This window comes from Pan paniscus, chromosome Y, assembly GCF_029289425.2.
Source record: "Pan paniscus chromosome Y, NHGRI_mPanPan1-v2.0_pri, whole genome shotgun sequence".
Lineage (NCBI taxonomy): Eukaryota > Metazoa > Chordata > Mammalia > Primates > Hominidae > Pan > Pan paniscus.
The window spans coordinates 29,399,816-29,418,725 of record NC_073273.2 but is presented as its reverse complement, the minus strand read 5'-3'; positions in this window follow the sequence as shown (position 1 = coordinate 29,418,725).

Here is an 18,910-nt window from a genome sequence, read left to right as displayed (position 1 = left end):
TACTGAGGACCTTTTAGTGTGTCTTCTGGGCAACTGTATGTCTCAGTTTCACAAATGAGTCTTCGCAGCCTTCGCCCATTTGTTTTCATGCTATTGAGTTGTTGGGAGTTCCTTCTGTACTGTGACTATTCAATCATTGCTCCCATCCTGTAGGATGTCCCTTCTGTATGTTGAGTTTACTATGGTGTGGTGAAGCACTTTAGTTTGCTATGATTCCATTCTCTGTTTTTGATGGTGTTTACTGTGTTCTGGCAGTCACTTTGAGACCATCATTGCACACACGGACGCCATGGAGCTTCTTCCTTGTGATCTCTTCTGCTATTTTTATCGTTTCAGATCTGACACTGGAGTTTGGTGATAAATAATCCACTTGTAAAATCCTTTGTGTGGCTATTCACATTTCCCCAACCTAGTTTATAGAAGATACTTGATTTTGCATTGGGCGTTCTTGCTTCTTTGGGTAAAGGCGGTGAGATGCAAATGCAGTGACTTAGTTCTGGGCTCCTGTTGTTTTTCCTGAGCTCTAGTCTCTGCTTTTCTGCCAGTGCTATTGTATTTTGGTACAAAAAGTTTTGTAGTAGTATATCATGAAGTTAGGTAGTGTGGTGGCTCCAGCTTTGTGCTTTTTACTGGATTGCTCTGGGTATTCAGGATCTTCTGCCATTTCATAGCAAATTTGGGATTCCCAGATTGTTTTTCTAAGAAGATTGTGTCATTGATATTTTTACAGGGGTTGTATAGAATCTGAGGATGCCTCAGGTAGTAGTGATGTCAATGCCGTTTAGACAATGTGCGTGTTTGTGTGCACATGCTCAGGGCCAAGAGACACTGGGTGTCCTCACCAATACTGAGGTGGGCCTTAATATCCAGGCAGATTGCCTTCTGGAAACACACAGAATGTCCTGTTCTGTTTTGCCGTCTCTTCACATTTCCTCCCCTGTGAGCCCTGTGTGGTCCTCCAGATTCCCTGTGCGGTGGCCTGCCTTTTTTGGGGTGGGGAGTTGGTGGGTGAATGAGGATGGCGGAGGGAAGCAAGCATGTCAGTGGAGCGTGGTGTCATCCAAACGGTACTTAGCAGGCCTGGGAGAGTCATTCTGGGAGGACGCAGACCTAGACAGGCCTCAGGTGGGCATCTGTGTGGAGGGTGAGAGATCCCTGGTTGAGCCCAAACTGAACCCCAGGTAGAAGCAAGCCTCAGGACAGGGAAGTAGCTAGCAAGGGATGATGAGGCAGCTATCCCTTGATCCTGGCTTCCCACCCACTGACCTTAGCTGCTTATGCCTATTAAGCAGATTACGGTTCCCCCATCGTGAAATGTGGGTACCACAGTTCCCTGATGGGCATTTCTCCACCAGCCCATGATGGCCTGAGTTTCCTTACTGCAGTCTCCTCCCTGAGCCTTGGCTTCTCTATGTGTATCCTACCTCCAGGACCCACAGGCCTCTCAACCCCCAGCCCTGGGCTGCTTCCCTAGCCTCTTCTCTGTTCCCTCTCTGAGGGCCTAACTCCCTTGGGTAGTGCTGCAGAATATAGAGCCACAGGCCCTGGCTGATGATCTGGTGGACTGGGCAAATTGGCCGTGACAGGTCAGGTTCTGGTTCAAAGCCAATTCCTCCGATGCCAAGGAATGTCGAAGAAGGTCCTTTGCGATGATGCCCCATAGCTGCCCCACCTCAGCAATCGTGCCGTAACCTGGGCCGTCACAGTCAGACAACCAGCTGAAGAAGCTCAGGCAGTGACCTGCGGGAAACTCGGGCTTTCACTTGCATGACCCTGGAACCACTGGACTGCAGTGGAGCCAGTCGCCCTGTATCTTGGAGGGAGACGAGTCAGGAAGGCTCACGCCAGGCCCAGCTTCCGAGGTACTACCCCCTCTACTCCTCATGGAGGATGCCAATGCAATACTCCTTAGTCATCACTTTGTTTCCGAAGTAAATGTTGTGATGAAAGGCAAACTTCTTCCTACCACTTGTATTCAGGGTGGCCGAGTTCCTCCACCTGCCTGTCCAAGAAGGAGAAACAGGGCTGTGAAGGGGCAATTTCATCTAGGTGGGCTGAGGTGGCATTCTAGCCGGGGTGAAGCATGCGTTTCCCCTTCCCAGCTTTCCCGCTGAGACACACCTGAGCCCCAGAAGGACCTCAACCAGACCAGGACCGTAGCACCCTCCCCCAGACCCAGGCTTTCCATCCTGACCTGCAAATCCAACATGCAGCTTTGAAGGACTTTCTCATGGTTTCTGAGCTCCTTGCTCTCACCAGAAAGAATCAGAACTTTTAAAGTGTTCTTTACGCCAACTTAAATTTTTCATTTGGACTACCTCATGTTTTGGATGAGGCATGTATTTTTACATTTATTTTCACCCTTATTGTACCTCTATGATAAACTGCTTGCTTACATTCATACCATAATTATGTCTCAGGTTACTTGTCTGTTCCTAAAGATTCACTGAAACAAAGAATTGTATATATGCTTGTATCTTTCAGCAGCCGTATGTCAGATAGCACTGCACATTACTGCAGACATCGCATATACAGGTCCAAAGGTAGATGAAGAAGAAGAAAGCAAGCTTGAAACTCTATACATTCCTAAAAGCATATCAGAAACTCACAAATAACAGTGAAATCAAAGAATGATCCCAGCCAATTCCATTACATACCTAGACTGAAATATGAAACTTCAAAGAAAAGACAGATTAGAACTTTGGGTTTGTAAAAATTTTCCTATATAGAAAAAATTATTGGTAACTTTGTCTCACTAGAACACATAAACATAAACAAAAATCCATGCTTTGCATATGTGTAAATATACATAGTTTTATTTCCATCAGTTATGACATGCAAGCAAGTAGTAAAGTGAAAGTACAATAAAATGATATATGGAATTTTCTCAGTCTCAAAATATTCCATGGAGACTATCAATTTTATGAAAACCACAAAGAATGCTTCATGAAACTACATTATACAGTGCCATTTAGTATTTTACTTACATTTTAAATAATCAACAATTAAAGGGAATACATGAACATTATTTATTACGAATACCGTTAATTTCCTTTAGTAATCCTATTGAAATTAAGTATTTTAAATAAAACATTAAAAACAAATTATATTGACTGATTTCAGCTTTGGATGAAATCATTCTTGTGTATTTGTACTAATGGGAAGTATAACTTTCTCCTCACAATTAATCTTTTATAACATCGGTGTTACTGTTTTCTCTGACACCACCATTGTGAGATCGCACAGGTTTACTGCATGCATGCTTTACATGCCTCCAGAGAGTAGGCTTCAAATATATGAAAAATTATATTTATGAAAAAATTCTAGGAAAGGGAATGGTGAAATGGGAGAGAATTTCTATCTTGTTAACTGTTGGTCACTGGATTTGTATATACTTGGATATAGACACATATTGGCACACTGTGAGTCTGCCCATGTACATATACACTTATATGAGAAACCCATAATATATGGGTTGTGTAATCTTTTAATTAATCCACAATTGTATATGTGTGAAATTAGATAAGTGGTTACCTTTTCTTTACTCAATTTGATGGAAAACCAAAACAATCTGTCAACCTTCATTTCAATTAATCCAATACCGTTAACTGCTGGTAGCTTCATTCTCCTTGTTCTCTTACGGCAACCGGAAAGTTAATTCTTGCTCTAATTTTGATTTCAAGCTGCGATCAACAAGAATGTCACCTTGCTGTGGATTGTGACCTCTGACTCCACCTCTGTCTTCCTTTTGCAGTCCTACCTTTGCATAGGTAACAAACTTTGTACATGGTTAAAAGGATAAAAGTTCAGTGAAATGTCAAGCCATGCTGTGGAATGTTCCATAGCTTCTATATCTCTAATTGTCCTTTGATGTTATAGAGGCAAGAAAAATAATTCAATGTTTTTCTTAGTATCTAGTCCACTGCACTCTTTCTTCATAATACTGCAAACAAGGCACTGACATGTCAGCGTGGCTGGACGTCTCAAAATCTCTTCTCATTAATTACCATTATGTTAATCACTGTTGCCCACAACTGGAATTGGACTGTGAAATCCCCTGGTGGGAATTGCTATAATGGCTCAAACTACTGGAATGACTATCTTTTTTTACCTGAAAATATCTGATGAGCATAGACATATGCTATATACAGGAACATATTGTACATTAACAACATACCATCACTGCCACTCAATAATAGGTATCCCAGAACTTTGAGCCAAACTGAGCTCAGGTGCTCCCACAAACCAAGCTTTTCCCTCCACAGATTTCTTATGTCAAAAAGCCACAATTCCAGGCCAGGCTTCGTGGCTCTTGTTGTAATTTCTACATTTTGGGAGGCCGAGGTTGGTGGGTCACTTGAGGTCAGGAGTTCGAGACCAGCATGGGCAACATGGCAAAAACCTGTCTCTACCAAAAATACAAAAATTAGCCAGACCTAGTGGCACTTTCCTGTGGTCCCAGCTACTTGGGAGGCTGAGGTAGGAGAACCGCCTGAATATGGGTGGCAGAGATTGTATAGTAAGCCAAGATCAGACTACTGCATTCCATCCTGGATGTCACAGCGAGATCATGACTGAAAAAAGAAAAAAAATAAAGGCAACTCCACTCATCCACTGGCTTAGGTAAAAAATACTGGAGTTGGCTGGGCTCGGTGGCTCACACCTGTATTCCCAGCACTTTGGATTTTGGGAAGCTGAGTCGGGCGGGTCACCTGAGATCTGTAGTAGGAGAGAAGCCTGGCCAACATGGTGAAGCCTGGCTTCTACTAAAAATACAAAACATTACCTGAGCGTGGTGATGCATGCTTGTCATCCCAGCTACTGCAGAGGCTGAGCCTGGGAGGCGGAGGATGTGTTGAGCTGAGATCCTGCCACTGCACTCCCTCCTGGTCTACAGAGCGAGAGTACCCTGTGACAAACAAAGGTGAAGAGAACAAGAAAAAAAATTAGAAAAATAATACCCACTGCAAAAGTTTGCCACAGAAAAGATTAAACATTTCACCAACTTCTATCTTCTATCATGGAAGCCAAGGTTATTTGGACCAAACCTCCTGTCTTAGTTCATTTCCATGCTGCTGAAGAAGACATACCTGAAACTGGGAATAAAAGGAGGTTTAATTGGACTTCCAGTTCCACATGGCTGTGGAAGCCTCAGAATCATGGTATACGAATAAAGGCACTTCTTACATGGCAATGCCAAGAGAGAATGAGGAAGAACTTAAAGCGGAAACCCCTGAAAAACCCATCAGATCTTGTGAGACTTCTTCACTGTCACAAGAATAGCATGAGAAAGACCAACCCCCGTGATTCAATTACCCCCCCCGGGTCCCACCCACAACACGAGAGAATTCTGGGAGATAGAATCGAAGCTGAGATTTGAATGGAGACACACCAAACCATGTCACTTCCCAAACAATTAAAAATTCCCAATAGAAGAAGCATTAATTATATCAAAAAGTGGTGGACCAAGAAGGAACTATTAGCCTCATATCTCAAGAAAGACTCTAGTCAAGGCCTAGGGACTACTCATGAAAAGAGTTTAATAGCCGACTCTCTCGCAGTGGATCTGGATTCCACCGGACTGTATCTTCACAGTGAGGGTGAAACAGAAGCAAACCCATTCCTATTTCCAAGCTCAAGGAACTTTGGTCAAAGTTCTCTTGGAGCTGAGCAGAACAAGGAGGCAAACAGAAGAAATTTGTGTCCCTGAGAAGTCATGGCCACAGGCTGGCTATCACACAGATTGTCAAGCCTGTTCCATATTGCATGGGTATTACAGAAAATCTCAAAACAGAAATTTGTGTGTGGGTTGTCCCAGAGTAGCAGGATCTGGCAGAAGGAAATTTCCTTCTAACCCTCAAAGAATCCACAGAAATCTTGTTACATATGGGATTTTACCATTTGCTTCATGAATGAGAATGGCCTTAATTTTCATATCTTTTTCTACACTCAGTTTATGTCTTGTTGGCATCAAAGTTCTGCTTGCCTCACACAATGAGTTTAGGATTTTCCCTTTTTTATTCTATAGAATTCTTCATGTATATTGAAATGCTCTGCCTGGGGAAAAAGTCCGAGCCTAGTGCTTTATCTCTAGGAACAATCCTTTATTTCCTTGAACATTTACGAGACTATTCAGATTATATATGTCTTCTTGTATCAATTTTATGAAGCTATATACATAGCTTATATTTATATATGTATAAATGTAAGATACAAATATAAAAATTATATATAAATATGAAAATATATATAGAGAGCTATATATATGTCTATATATATAGACAGATTATAAATATCTGTCAATTTGATTTCAGTTTTGAAATTTGTAGGTTAAGGTGTTAAGGATATTTCCTTATTAGCTTCTTAATCTATGCTGTATCTATGGTTGTGTACCTTTTAAATTCTTAGTTTTATCAATGTTTTCTGCCTTTTTTTCTAAACTTGACTGACGGTTGCATCATTTATTATATTTCTCCAACAACCAAAGGTTAGCTTTGTATGTTTTACTAATTTTGTCTACATCATTATTCCCACACTTTAGTTTTTCAGAATTGATTCTGTTGTTTCTTTTCTCATTCTTTATTGAAATATCTAGTACATTAATTTTCAAGTTATTAGAGAAATCTTTTTCTGTAAACTCCTATTGTAATATCACTTTTCTTGCTACTCACAAATTTAATCTTTAATATTGGCGGTATCATTAAGTTCTAAGTACATTTCAATTCCTAGTATGATAATCTATGCATTGCTGAGAAATAGTGTTTATAATTTTGTTGTTCTATTTCCACTTAATTTTATTTTTACTTCTGCTAACTCAATTGAAAATTCTTTACTAGTTTTTAAAATCCTTCAACCGAAGAGACAGAGGTTGCAGTGAGCTGAGATCAGGCCACTGCATTCCAGACTGAGTGACAGAGTGGAACGAGATTTCAAAACAAAATAAAACAAAACAAAACAGGCACTGGAAATATAATAAAATACATAAATGTGGGATGTAATATGTAATTGTGATAAAATAAACTGGATTTTTTGTATAAGTTATACATATAAATGTAATGACAAGACATTGATAAGACAACTCATGGTCTTATCTGAATACTTAGTGTCTTCATGTAACATATGTCCCTTAGGATAGTTACAGTCCATTTTCTTTCCAGGAGAGACAGATGAGAATGCAGAAATGTTAAAGTGCAAGTGACAGAAGCTTCCAGCTATGCCCACCTGTAACCTGACATAGACAGTTCCACTGTTTGCTTCATTAATCACGCCAAAGGCTCTGATGCAAATGTGGTACAGAGTCACATGTTTTTGTATCTACATGATAGAAACTATAACTTCATCTCTATATAAAAGGGTACACAGCATATGCCTCAATGATAAATATAAGTGAATCATTGATCAGTAGGAATCCATTTTAAAAGTCTTTCATAACAGAACAAAATCCCTGAAAACATTTTCTTCTCAATCTCTGAGTTTTCTTACATGGCTTATGAATCTCTAGCCATACTCAAGAGATAGTATGCTGCTCTTCCAACAAATTATTCATTGTATATAATTCCTGGAATCTAATAACAGTACCTTTACACCTCAGGGTTTAAAATGACTCCAACCTTTTTCTGTTTCTCCAATTATAATAACTTTTTTAAGGTTGAATTTTCAGTAATTTTTTGTAGTAATATTTTTGAAGATATTTGACCAGGATGATTTGCTTATATAGCTATCTGACTTCTCCCTTTCTTCTGAATCATATTTTATTACCCACCTATTAGATCTAAGTTTAAGAAGTTGGAATAGGGATTTAAATCTAAGTTCTACATTTGAATTTACAGGAGTCAGCGAGTCCAGGAAGTGCCTTTATGCACAGACCAATATCTGGGAATGGCACTAGGGGACAAATAAGCTTTACCAGTCTCAAAACCCTGGCTACTACAGTGAATCCACCCTTCTGCTGGATCTTATCTACTTCAGCAAAACAAGGCCACCCACTAAACCAGGCCCTTGTACTTTGGGTGGAAACTCCTAAGTCCTCTAGTCTCCTCAAACAGACAGCCAAGCTGCCAATTTCCACAATAATAATTTCTATAGCACTGAGTCTTTGCTAGCCTTGTAACTATAGCTACTGATGCTACAGTCTTGTCCCTGTATGATAAAACACCAGAGCAACAGAAACAAAAATATTGACTGAAGCCTTCTAAAATCTCTCTAAATATATCTTCAATAAATATGTTTTTATTTTACAGAACGACTGCTTTCAACTTCCTGAACTAACGCTTGGCCTTCGCTAGTTTTCATTGTGGAAATTCATTCAAATGTGTACATTTAACATGAAAGTCAATAGAGAATTTCATATGTCAGCAATTAAAATTTTCAAAATGATGCAAAATACAAATGTGAAACTGTATTTGTGAAATTTACCATTCATTGAAATTTTATTTTCATAGCTGCCCAGGCACAGAATTTTTTATAACTGTCTGCATGTTCTCCTCATGTGGGGGAAAAACAGCACCAGCCGGCACGGGAATCCTTTGAAGTTGGAGGGAGAGGTTGCAGTGATCTGAGAGTTTGCCCCTTCACTGCAGCCTAGATGACACAGTGAGACTCCAACTGAAAACAAACACACACACACACACACACACACATACATCCCAAAAATTGATAAATAAAAAAAAATCCGTATTCGAAAACATGCTAACAAGCTAACTCCCATATCTAACACACACACCCACACACACACCCACACACACACACACACACACACAATTCCTTGAAAACGAAAGTTCCACAAGGGCGAAACAAGAAAACAAATTTAACACCCCCCATAGAAAGTACAAAGAGTAACCTCAAAAGAACTGCAGGGGGAAACAATTCAAAATTTACAACTATCTACCCTAAAAGAAGCTGAAAGTCCCTCAAAACTTTCCAGAGGCCATGTCCTTGTATTACAAAAATGATCATAAAAACTGGCAGGAGTAGAAGAATAAAAATGCATCTTAAAACTTGCTAAAAACATCAAGTCTCCCATAAGAATTGTAATGGAAAATGGATCAGTCGGCAGTGTTTTCCATACAGTTATGAACTAATTATATTTCTTCATATATAAATTTGTTTTTTCAATATTCTAAGGAATTAACTTTTATGTTAATAGTAGGTGATGTAAGAAAGCAGGTCTTTATCAAGACAACTGGCACTGGATGTCCACACCATTACTCAGGTGGGCCTTTATTCCCAGCGAGGTTCCCTCCCTGGACACACACTGAAGGTCCCCAGCCATTTGGCAATCTCTTCACATTCCCAGCCTGGGAGGTAGCCCTAAAATACATGTACGTGAAGAAAATAAAACGTTGCCTCACACTGGAGCCCAGTGTGGTCCTCCAGATTCCGTGGGAGGTGGACAAACATATGTGGGAAGGCAGGGCAGTGGGAGTGAGGATGGCAGAGAGGATAACACATGTCACGGCAGCCGGGTTCATGGAAACAAAACATGACTGGCCTGGGAGAAACACTGTGAAAGGACATAGACCTAGGTGGGCCTCAGGTGGCCATCCTTCTGGAGAAAACGGGGGCTCTGGTTGATCTCAAAATGAGCCCCAGGTGGCAGCAGGTCTTACCGCAGGGCAGGGAGCTGGCGAGTGATGATGAGACAGCTATCCCTTTAGCCCTGCTTGTCACCCGCTGACTTTAGCCATATATGCATCATAGTGGCTTAAGGTGCCCCAATCCTGAAATGTGGGTGTTACATGTCCCTGATGGGTCTCTCTCCCCCAACCCATGGATTGCCTGGGATTGCCCACTGCAGTCTCCTCCAGGATCCTTGGGTTCTCCATGTGGGGCCCAGATCCAGGTCAAACGGCCTCTCAGTTCCCAGTCCTTCCCAGCCCTAGGCTGCTCGCCTGGCCCCCTCTCTGCTCCGCCTCTAAGTCCCTCTCTCCATGGGATAGAACTGCAATAGATTGAGCCACAGGCCCTGGCTGATGATCTAGGGGACTGCAGAAGTGGGTCCAGGACAGTTCAGGTGACAGTTTAAAGCCAATTCCCCAGAGACCAAGGAATGACCAGCTAGGTCCTTTCCCATGATGCCTCACCGCGAAGCCCACCTCAGCAATCCTGCCAAAACCCGGGCAGTCATGTTCAGCCAAACAGCTGAATAAGCTCAGGTAGGAGGTGTACTGCCTGCAGCTGGAGGCTTGACCTTCGTGATCCCAGAACCGCTGGACTGCAGTGGAATGAGACACCCTGTAGCCTGCAGGGAGAGGAGTCAGGAAGGTTCATGGCAGTCCCAGCCTCCCACACACCAGCTCCCCTACCATGCTGGGAGGCATTCCTTACCGAGGATGCCAACAAAGTGCTCCTGTGGAAATAAAGGTTGGGATGAAAGGAAATCATCCTGCCACCGGTAACCGGGATGGTTGAGTTCCTCCACCAGCCGGATCAAGGAGAAAGAGGATGGATTCAATGGGACCATGTCAACTAGCTGGGCTGAGATGGCCTACTAGCTGTAGTGAACCATGAGTTTCCCTTCCCAGCTCTCCCACTGAGACAACGCTGGTCCCCAGGGGGACCTCAAACTGACTCAGACACTGGACTCCTCCCACAGACCCAGGCTCCCCAGCCTGACCTGCAAATCCATCATGTAGCAAAGCAGGACATCCGCATGCTTTCTGAACCACGCCAACATCTCGTGTGCCAAACAATCTACCTCTGCGCAAGAACTCTCAAGAGGATTGAGTGGGCAACCCTCGTGACGCCTTGCAATTTCGCAAGAACACAGACAATGTGGAGCAGGGCCATCTCCCAGACATTTGGCCAGTCACCCTTCATTGTTGGCCCTCTATCTCTGTCTGGCGAGGAGGCAACGCCACAACTGTGGTGGTTTTTGGAGTGGGTGGACCCCGGCCAAGACGGCCTAGGCTGACCAGAGACGGGAGGTAGAAAAAGTGGGCAGGCGATTGCAGCTGAGGGACGGGAGGGGCGGGGGGTCGTGTGAGGCTGCTGCCTCTCCGAGTTTATGAGCTGCAGGAAGCCTTTGTATGCTGGGTGCTGGACATGCTCCGCTGATGTCCGGGTGTGTGGTGTCCTCTTATCCTAGTCACCCTGAGGGGTGGGCCTGTCCACTTGACGGAAGCCCTGTAGTTAGAAGCGACTGCAGGGTCGTGCCTGGCGCTCTCCATGGGAATTGCGTGGGTGCAAAGGAAGTTATATAGGCTCAAGGCCTACACACCTTTGGGTGCAGCGCCCGCAGGGGGAAGAAAGCGTATGTGGGGAGCTGGTGCCTGCCCTTAGGTGGTCGGCAGCCCCATGCACCACGAACTTGTGTGAAGCACCTTGTGTTTCTGGGGTGAGCCTGCTGGAAACAGGCACCGAGTGCAGGGGTGGTTCAATGGCTGGCAATGGCATACAGATTCCCCGTCCTCCTGGGACGTTCCCAGGGAAACGTGTCCTTCGACTTTGTGCTGTGCGGGAAGGGAGCTTGGCGCCGCGATTCTCCCTTGTCAGTGCTGGCCTTGGCTCCCCTTCCCTACCACGTGCTCCCAGGGCTGCTACAAGCAAGCTGCCCTCACAGCTGCAGGAACGTGGCCTCGGCTCCCACCCTGTCCCCCATCCCCTGCCTCCTGGCTGACCCCACGCGCCTCCCACCTGGCTCCTCCCCGCAACCAGCCCCCATCCCCCACTGAAGCCCAATGACTATCCCCTGCTGCCAGCCATCCCAAATCGGCAGCTGCAAGGATATGGCTCTGGCCCACAAGGCGGAGATGCTCTGTGGCCTGGGGCATTCACGGAACCCAGCTCCAAGTGAAGGACCTCCAGCAAGTCCATCGACCGCCCGGGTGTGCTCGGGCCAGGGCCAGGCTGTGCCCGCTGGCCCTCCTTCTTCCACCCCACGTCGGTCTCCTACTCAGCCACCACCTCCACCTCAGCCATGATGTCTTCCACCTTCAGCACCGCCTCCTCTTCCAAGGCCGCCTCCTTGCTCTGTACCCCGGCCGTCCTCTCCAGCATTGCCTCCAGCCTGAACACGGTTTTCTCCTGGGTGCTCCCATAGACCCTGGGCCTGCGCAGCCTAGCCCAGCCCATGTCCTGCACCCCATAGGCTCTGGGGGCCCGCGCTCTAACAGACCCGCTCCTTGAAAGACCCACGGGCGTCGCCCTGCTGAGAAACTAGTCCCACACCTATGTGGACCCAGGTTTCCTGAGGAGCTCCGCTGGACCCGCAGATCCCGCACTGGCCAAAGGGCTCTGGTCTCAAGTAGGCTCAAATGCGGACAGGAGCTCGGGAACCAGAGGCCCCGGCCCTGGGCTTGCAGAGCCCCACCAGCAGGCACCGCAGCCGCTGCTGCGGGTGCGGGAGCCTCTGGGTCGTCAAGGCAGTGCACAACAGCGTGTGCGCAGGCCGACAATGGCCAACCCTGGCGGCTGGCCTCTGGTGTGCCCAGGGCATAGGACAAGAGGCCCTTTGGAATGCTCCTTGGAGTACAGCATCCTCAGGGAGGAAGCACGGTACTCGGAGCCTGTATTTGCCTCGACCTACGAGAGTGCGTGCTGGGGCTCTGGCCTCTACAGCAGATCAATTCCACCTCAGCACAGGCAGGGGACTTTCCTCCCACATGCCCGCCCCGACTCACTTCCCCTAGTCCAACCCTGCCACCCTAGCCCTAGCAACCAGAGTTCTCTGGATTCGCAGTATTACTTCCCTACCATCTGCCTGGCCTACCTAACGAAGAGAGATGTTTTGTGTGTTCATGACACATAGAGATGTTCATGGCTTGCCACACTGAGGATGTCAGGGCACAGGGCTGCCATGCCTACAATTCCAAAGGCCACGCAGCCCGCGTGTCCTGGACTCTGAGCTACCCGGCACAAGCTCCAAGGGCTTCTCGGAGGAGGCTTGGGCAGGGAAGGCGGGGGGTGAGGGGGCTGGAGATGCAGGCGCGCCAGAGGCTGTGCAGCCCAGGGAAACGCCCACCGCCCTCCCATTGATTGGCCACGAGGGAAGGAAGTCGGCCTGGGTGCGGCCCCTTGGCCCTTAGCGCGCAGTCCCTTAGGGGGTCTCCTGGAAACCCGGCGTATGCGCCCTGAGGGCCCGCTGACCCACCGGGTGCCATAGAGGCTGCAACAGGGTTCCTATGGCGTGGGTCGGGCAGCACAGGCCTTGGTGTGTGCGAGTGCCGAGGAGGGCACTGCCTTCAGGGTGGAAGCTGTGCAGGAGCGGGCGGCCGGGGTGGAGAGTGAGCAGGCGGCTTTGGGGGAGGAGGCGGTGCTGGTGGCAGATGACATAATGGCGGAGGTGGAGGTGGTGGCCCAGGAAGAGGCCCTCGTGAAGGGGCAGGTGGAGGCCCAGCGGGCACAGTCTGGCCCTGGGCCAATGACCCCAGAGTCTGCACTGGAGGAGCTGCTGGCCATTCAGGTGGAGCTGGAGCCGGTTAATGCCCAAGTCAGGAAGGCCTTTTCTCGGCAGCGGGAAAAGATGGAGCGAAGGCGGAAGCCCCACCTAGACCACAGAGGCGCCATCATCCAGAGCGTCCCTGGCTTCTGGGCCAATGTTGTATCCTTCTCAGTGTTTCTTCGGCCTTTCTAGTGGAGAGGTGCCCTCGGGGAAGTGTAAGTAACTGATGGGCAGCTCGGCTTCGATGTGACTCTTTGGGGAACAAAGGGGAGTTGCCACGGACAAATGTGGCTGTGGAATGCCGGAGCAGGCGTGGGTACTATTATCCTGCATGCGGCAGAGAAACCCTTGGTGATGCCGAGCAGCAGACGTTTGGGGCATCTTTTTGAAGAGCGGAAGCGAGTTCAGACCAGAAGAGGTTTTTCAGTGAATCAAGCTATTTTTAAGGGAGTGTGATTGCTGCCAATTGCTAGTCCGATCTGCGACTGGGCGTCTTCGACTATAAGCAGATTCTGCCACTCCTCAGACACCAGCAACTCTCCGCACATCATGCCTCCCCATGTCAGTGCAGTCAGCCTCAGAATTATACACCTTCTGTGAACGCAAGAGGCCTTAGTTTAGGGGGAGGGGGAGGCGAAAGGAGGTCATACATGGAAGCAGATCTGAGAAATCCCCTACCCCAGCCTCTGGGTGCTCTTAGGCCTTCTTCCCTGTTGCTCCTAGCTTTTCCTTCCGTCGTGTGTTAAGTCTCTTTGACCTAAATCAGATTGCACACCACCCCCAGATGTCAGCCCTGATCACTGACGAAGATGAAGACATGCTGAGCTACATGATCCACCTGGAGGTAAGGCCAGGAAGCCTGAGGCTAGAGGGTTTAGCGGGGGAGGGTAAGGGAAATAATTTATTCCTGTAAGCAACAGCAGGCATCTCACCCGAAAAGGTATTTAAGCTTTCTCCACCTTGCCCTGACAGGTGGAAGAAGTGAAGCATCCAGTTCATCTGTGCAAGATCATGTTGTTGTTTCAGAGTAACCCTTACTTCCAGAATAAAGTGATTACCAAGGAATATCTGGTGAACATCACAGGTGACAGGTGGCTCCCAGGATGGGTAGTGGAAGGAAGATGGTGGGTGGATCATTGCCAATGTGATCCAGCCCCCTTCCCGCAAAAATTCCTGTCTCTGTAGAATACAGGGCTTCTCATTCCACTCCAATTGATTGGTATCCGGATTATGAAGTGGAGGCCTATCACTGCAGACACCACAACAGGAGCCTGAATTCTTCAACTGGTTCTCTGACCACAACTTCGCAGGATCTAACAGGACTGCTGAGGTAAGTCCTCACTGGGAAACATGAGGAATGACCCCGTGTGTTCCCAGGTGCTTGGGTCACCATTCTGAGTCCTGATGAGGCCTTTCCCGATGGATTCCCCTGACAGATCCTGTGTAAGGACCTGTGGCACAATCCCCTGCAATACTACAAGAGGATGAAGCCACCTGAAGAGGGAACAGAGATTTCAGGTGAGCTGTTCAGTTGGAAGTGAAGCTTTTTGATGCCCAGGATAAGGGGGTTGACACACCTGCCTATTAGGGAGGCTGGAGGCTCATTTCAGAAATGTATAAATTGAGCCTCCTTTCATACATGTAGAAATTCCTTGAGAGGAAGACAGAGTGTGACAGAATCCAGGACATTCATGGCACTGGGCTGAAAAAGGCACATTAGAGACTGCACTGCAAAGCACGTTATAGCTGTGAAGTCTTAAGCCCAGGGAAGCATCATCCATTTCCGGAATCACTGAGAAGAAAAGCTAAAAATCCTTCACTTCAGTCTGTGGCACTTGATTCCATAGCCGTCAACCCCACCGGCAGTCATCCTACCAACCCCATAAGATTGGGCTCCCTGAATGTGCGTCCTGGTCATCCTTGCCCCAAACCACAAAGGACTGTTTAGATTGATGGATTTCCTTAAGCTGTTGCCTCATCAGATTTCTGTGTGCTTTTAGGGTACAGTGCATCTTGTTAGCTGACTCCCCTCACAGAGAATACTGGGAATGGGGCAGGGATTGCACAGAACAGTTTGTAACACGTGGTAGAAGGAAGTTCAAGGGATCACAAATGGGGAAGAGATATCCTTTTCTCAGCGGGCCCTACAATTGAAACATTTCGAAGTATGGCTCAGAGAAAATGCATTTTGACATGCGTTTGTGTTTCTCTAGGGTACTCCCAGATGTTGAGTTGAGTCTCTCCCCGATGTTGAGTTGAGTTGAGTATGATGGAGCATCACACTTTACCTAAAGCAGCAGAACTCCTAAAAAGTTACTACGGTATGCAGGATGTCAGTATTCAGCATGGTCTTATGCACAGGAACTAAAGGAAAAACAGATCGAGTCACAGAAAATCAGACAGGAAGAGGGGGTAAACTTGGATTGTATGGAATGAAGAATAAACATTCTCAAGGATATGTGACTCTGTGTTTGTGTGTGTTTCTCTGTTTGGGTGTGTGTATGTGTGTGTATATTTATCCCCTGGATTCGGGTGTCGTAATGAATTGATCAATCCATGTGCATTATTCTCTTCATGGAAATAACCAGTCTGTGTTGGAGCTGGGCCTCTAAAGTTGTAGAGTGAATAGATGTGGAATGTGTTGCGATTCTTCCTACAGGACAGAGTTGGGGAGGTAAAAGCAAAAGACAGCTTAGTTGGAGGCTTACTTCGTCCTATGGAAGCAGAGGTAGTTCAAGGAAAGGGGTCAATAGGCACTAAGGTTTCCAGGTCCCAGTTTGCTGGGACCTGCAAAATCCTTCATTTTGGTATCATCATACCCAATAGATAGCACAGGATGATAGAAATCTTAAAGTTCAATTTCGTGTTGAATTCACATGTTCTCCTTTTAAAGGTGAATGCATAATCCTTTTCTGGGACAATCAGCCTCTCAGGACTTCTCAGACATCAACTTGAGAAGAAATGGGCACGTAACCTGTATGGAGGGACTGTGGGAAAGGTGACAGAGGCATGTGGGAAGGCATTCAGAATACGCTTTTTGGCATAGATGACTAAGGGAAAACTCAAACTTACAGAAGTGAGGGAAAAGGGGGAGGATTTGTGGAATATAAGATTGCTGGAGGATCCACGCATGGACTCTCTTGTCACTTGATGACCAGGATATGGACACTCTTGTTGATGTTTACATCTTTAGTTGTTTTAAGCTTTTCTCCAAGATTCTACGTTAGGTGAGGAGCCAATAATGTATGTAGCTAACAACATTATGAGTGCATTTTGTGCTCTTGCACACTCTAGTGAGGCTCTATTCTCCCCAGTGATGGGCACGGCAGATTATTTCTAGAGCCCAGGGCCCTTTTATTTTCTTTGGCCTTTTCAGCATACTTTGCCTAAGATTAATAATATAAAGAGAATATAGTTGCAGAGTATGTGTTGCAAGCCTCACACAGGAGGACAAAACATACAGTGTTCATTCTCGAGTGGGTGGCTGCTTCCCAGGGACACCTGTGTCTATGCACAAGATAAGGGGTTGCCTCTATCATAGATGGGGGAGGAGGATTTCATTGTTGGGCACAGAACTTTCTTCCCTGTTCCCAGATAAAACAGTTCCAACATGAGCATCCATGTTGGCCACACACTAATAGAGTGCTAACATTCCTGTCCTCTATGGACTCTGGTCAGCACAGCTCCTGTGAGAAGAGCTGTGTTGTTTCAGGGAAGGGTGTTTGACAGTCAAAGTTCATGAATCTGTTGTACTGCCTTCAACAAGCATTCCACATCTCCTGCTTGGTATCAGCAGTTGAGCTTTGAAAATCTATAGCCCAGTTTTGCCCCTGCTCCTATGCAAAGAGCTGAGGCTCTCCAGCGGGAGTCTTGTCCTCCTCTGACTACTGTCCCCATGTCCCACAAACACAGGAGAAACAGGTTTCCTCAGCAAATTATTCTGAAAACAGTTGGAACCCTTTGGCCCCTGCAAGCTGCCCTTTATCTTACTGTGTGCTGGTCAAAGGCACTGTGGTCCAGTACAGTATCCCTATGGTGGAATGGGGCAACAGATTGGTGTGTGCACTCAGGGCAACTCAGATTAGGAAACGTCTGGGGACTTGCCTATAATGAGGTCGTCTGAAAAGGTCTTGCCCCAAATTTAATGCATAGGAAAAAGTTGAGGAAAGGGTCTTGCAATGATTTTTCTAGGAAGTAAATAGATAAGAAAAATACTGTAAATAGATGCCAGGGCTAGTTTTGGAGGTAGACTGTTTTAAAGTGGTAGGGGAAGCACTTTTTCCAAGGCAGGCAGCAAACCAGGAACTGTCTACAATGGATGGGCGTGCCATGGGTTGCTGGCTCAGCCATATTGACACCCCAGTGAGTGAATGCAGCAGACTGGGCTTCTTCCTCGATTCCTACATACAATTCAGTCTAGTGATTTCACATGAGAGCCCTTCTTTTGGTATTATCAGAGATCGTGCTGAATTATACAGGCTGTCTAATGATTCTTCCACTGCATATTCATGCACATGGGCCGCAGATACTAAGGTCACTGACAAATTTGTATTCTGCCTCAGTAACTCTGAAACACCTGTGTTATTTCTAGTGTCAGGGTCTTGGTGTTTTTTCATGTTTAAACTACCACGTGTGTGTTTGTAGTTGTGTATGTTTATTTTTCTGTGTGGGTTTACATGTTTTCTCTGACTCCACCTATGTCTCTGTCTACCCAACAGGTTTCCACACCACTTGTAGTAATTTTACATGCCTATCTCTACAACCGTGCTGGACTTTGTATCTGTGTCTTTGAACATCGATCACTCTCTGTCCCTTCCTTTTTTTCCTTTCTTTCCTTTACACCCCTCCTTTCTTCCTTCCCCACCACACGCTTTCCATCTGTATCATCTGTCTTTTTATTCTCTATCTAAATTCAGTTTGTAATTCTGAATCTGTTATCAGTGGCATCAGATTATCATTTTAATGTCTGGATGAAATTCCTCTTTTAAAGACTCTCAGCTGAAGGATATGAGTTCTTTTTTTGAGCCATAATGAAGGGTTTATTTCTGGCCGATCTAGCAATGACTGTTAAAAAAAAAAATACTGGGCATGACAGGAAAGCCAAAAGTCACACGGATTCCACTCATCCCACTCAGTGTATCCAAAAGGTGGAAAAGTGAAAAAGTGGGTGATTCCTGTGGTCTCCAAGGCAGAATGAGAACTTTCAAGTGATTGTGTCAGATCATTTTCCAGGAGGCAGCTGTAGTTCGTAGATACATGCTGTGTAAACACAAGCACAATGATGAAACCAATAAAATATTCTTCTCTCTCTGTTTTAATGTTATTTTATCTTTTTAACAAATATTATACATACATAATTTCTTCATGACATGTCATAAACTATTGTTTAATTAACTCATACATGAGTTCTTCATTGTGTCAAAGAATGTCAAAGCATCATGATTCGTTATGACCTGCTACAGATAAGTGATAGGAAATAACAAAATGAGAGCATATAGAAAGGACAAATCATGGTCTGAGAACTTCACC